The following is a 3166-nucleotide window of genomic DNA, read 5'->3' as shown; positions in this document are numbered from 1 at the left end:
GTTTCGGCACCCGGACTCGGGCCAGCGTATTCGGGCCGATTCTGGTGCGTCATTCATTCCCGTGATTCACATGAGTCCGGCAACCGTATCTGGCCCGAGTTATTTTTTCCGGCTTGCCAGATTTGGGCCGTTATCGGGCCAGATCTTTTTGGCTACCTGGGTAGTATTTGTAATTCGTTACTTCACACCCCTGCTTATACTACGCCCTTGGAGAGAAAAGAAGTAGCACATTGATCTGCCAGTCGCGGGTCTTTCATGCCGAGAACTCTGCTCATATTTTATGCATAATGATGATGCATTTAAAAGTTAAAGACCAAATGGATGTTTATAAAAGTTTACATTGCTGTTGCAGATTAAATATAACACAGATAACATTAAATAAATATGTTTTACCAGGTTAAATGTTGAATATTAGTAACTCAAACCCCTTTTTCTAAGCCTCTCTTCCTAACTCCCGGTCGCGCACATCCGCCATGTTTGTAGTTTTTACCGCGTTTTATTCGTGTTTGTAGTTCTGGACAGAATCCTTCACCAAAGCGCAATGGATTGTGGGCAATATTAGCCATTAGAGTGTGCACGGACCACACTTCAAAAATCGACCTGAAATAGTAGACCATCCGGGGACTTTTGGCATACTCTTCAACATACTATGCTTTGGGACACACTTATTCTAATCTCACATACTATTTAGGATGGATAGTATGAACATTGAGACGCAGGGATAGAAAGAGAGAGTTGCGTCAACGGTAGTCCAAAACGCCCGATCGTCACGTGATTCACGTAGACCTTAAATAGTTCCAGGAAGTTCATAGCGGGCAATTGAAATACATTGAGTTAGAGAGATAGAACTGTAATTTTTGGTAATTAGTAGACAATAAAAATAATTTATTTACATTATTTATAAAATATATATGTAGTTGTATCAGTGTTGTTTTTAAAAGATAAAAGTCGCTAATATTTCAGGATTAATGTGGTCAGCTATTCTTACCTGCCTTGTTGACATATTTTAGGCTGAAGTTACCATGGAAAAAGCCCGTGTTTGCTATATAAACGACATCGTGGTCTTCTACCAAGGTAACTTCAGCCTCTATATATAAATATAATTATATATGTATGTACAGTGCACAACATAAATGAGTACACCCCCTCTAAAACTTAACAAATTCAGCAATTACTCTTTACTTAGAAGACATGTTAAGGTTCTTTGGAGATGTAATGTTCCAACAAGCCTGCTTGATCAATTACCAAAGAAGAATGCAAAAATTATTCAGCAAAATAAGATTTTCTTATCAAAGTGATCAAATTGTGTGTTGCAAAAATGAGTACACCCTCCTGAAAGTTACTAAATAAAACAAAAAAAAAGTGTATAGGTTTAAGGCTATTTTTGATCAACAGGTAAGTATATTGAACCAAAACGTTTAAAGACAAGTAATTTCCTGACAATTAAAAGTGTTATATAGCCCACTGAATAATCCTCGGACTTAATGCTGGCAGCAGTGGAACCACTTGGGAGAGAACTGCCAGGTGACTTATTTCTTAGCATAAAAGAGGACAATGGTACAAGAGGAATACCGAATTATTGTTTTAATTGTGAAAGTATAGCAGAAGTAGCACCAACATTCAAAAACAATGGTCTTGTGATAAGGCTCCTGAAATAATCAGGTCTTCACTTTAAGTTTTCATTTAGTGATGAGTGAATTTTTGCTAGAAAAAGAGCAGGAGAAATAACATGCAAGTGTCTTAGATCCGGCAAAAGCTATGAAAAGAGTGGCACTTTATCTCACAGAGTATGACGCAGCCTGCAGAAGTGACATGCATGGTTGTTGTCACCACTAGAATTACCTACTGTAGCCAAAGCACAATAAACTCATTTAACCTCTTCCAGGGCCCATATTTACAAAATAGAGACTTCTGGGAATCCATACTCTGGTCTCAAGAGACCAAGTCAATCATTTCGGATCCAAAAGCATCCAAAATGTTCTGGTGTTGCTAGAGGAGGAGTACAGTGAGAAGTACTTGGTACCCACAGTGACGTTCAGTGGTAGTAAAGCTCTTCTATAGGGATGAATGAGTGCTGAAGGTGTGAGGGAGTTGTGTTTATCAATGCTGGCATGAATTCACACACCACTGTGTGATGTAATACAAAAACTTGAAACAGAAGATGCTACCCTCCCCTCATTCCCTGCATTATTGGGCATTTTTTCAGCATGACAATGAATATATTCATTCTCCCAAGGTGAAAATCCTTCAGTGGACATGTATTTCACTCAATCTTAACGCTCTTGAGCAGCTGTGAGAGATTCTGTAGAGACGAGCTGAGCAACACTCCCCATTAAAGATCAAAGCATTTAAGGAGCAATATGTTTCAATTTTGCCATCTTTCCATGAATTATATTAGTGATCATTAAGAAAATACATATTTTATATTTATTCAGAGTGGGTGTACTCATTTATGCTGTGTACTGTATGTATGTGTGTGTGTGTTCTTACAACTTGCATGTTAGTCAGTAAGTTTAATCACATCTTAATGTTCATTGTTGTTTTACTAATCTCATGGTAAATGTTAAGTTTGTTGTCTTAGAAAAATAATTCCAAATAAATGAAGGTATTTTAAGTGAAAACTAATCTTGTTTAATGTTTTTGATTATTGTGCATTTGTTGTCTTAGAAAATTCATTCCAAATAAATTAAGATATTTTATTAAGTGAAAACTAATCTTGTTTAATGTTTTTGATTCTTGCGCCCCCCTCAGTTATTAATATATAAAATATATATTTAGTATATTCCAATTTAAAACAACTTTAAAAAAAATGTACACATTTAATCATATATTTTATGTATGTTGACTTTTGTTATGCACTTATTTACAGCAATCGATTTATACTTTTATAATAAACTGAAATGCATGTTGTACTTGTATAGTCTCCACCATAGTTTGCTTTGCTGCATTATGAATGCTCCAGTCATTCACAGAAAGGAGTGTGAATGTATGGTTTCCCTACTGATCTGGAGAGGAGGGGGGGAAAATGATGCAAGGTTTGTTCAATTCACATTTATTTATATAGCACTATAATATATAGAGATATACAGATTGTTTCAAAGCAGCTTTACAGTAAATGAATGTTTCTACATTACAAATAAGAGTTCTGTTAACAGGTGTAACTGTG

The sequence above is a fragment of the Sinocyclocheilus anshuiensis genome, unplaced genomic scaffold, assembly GCF_001515605.1.
Source record: "Sinocyclocheilus anshuiensis isolate Anshui unplaced genomic scaffold, SAMN03320099.WGS_v1.1 scaffold6058, whole genome shotgun sequence".
Taxonomy (NCBI): Eukaryota; Metazoa; Chordata; class Actinopteri; order Cypriniformes; family Cyprinidae; genus Sinocyclocheilus; species Sinocyclocheilus anshuiensis.
Note: the sequence above shows the minus strand (reverse complement) of the source record.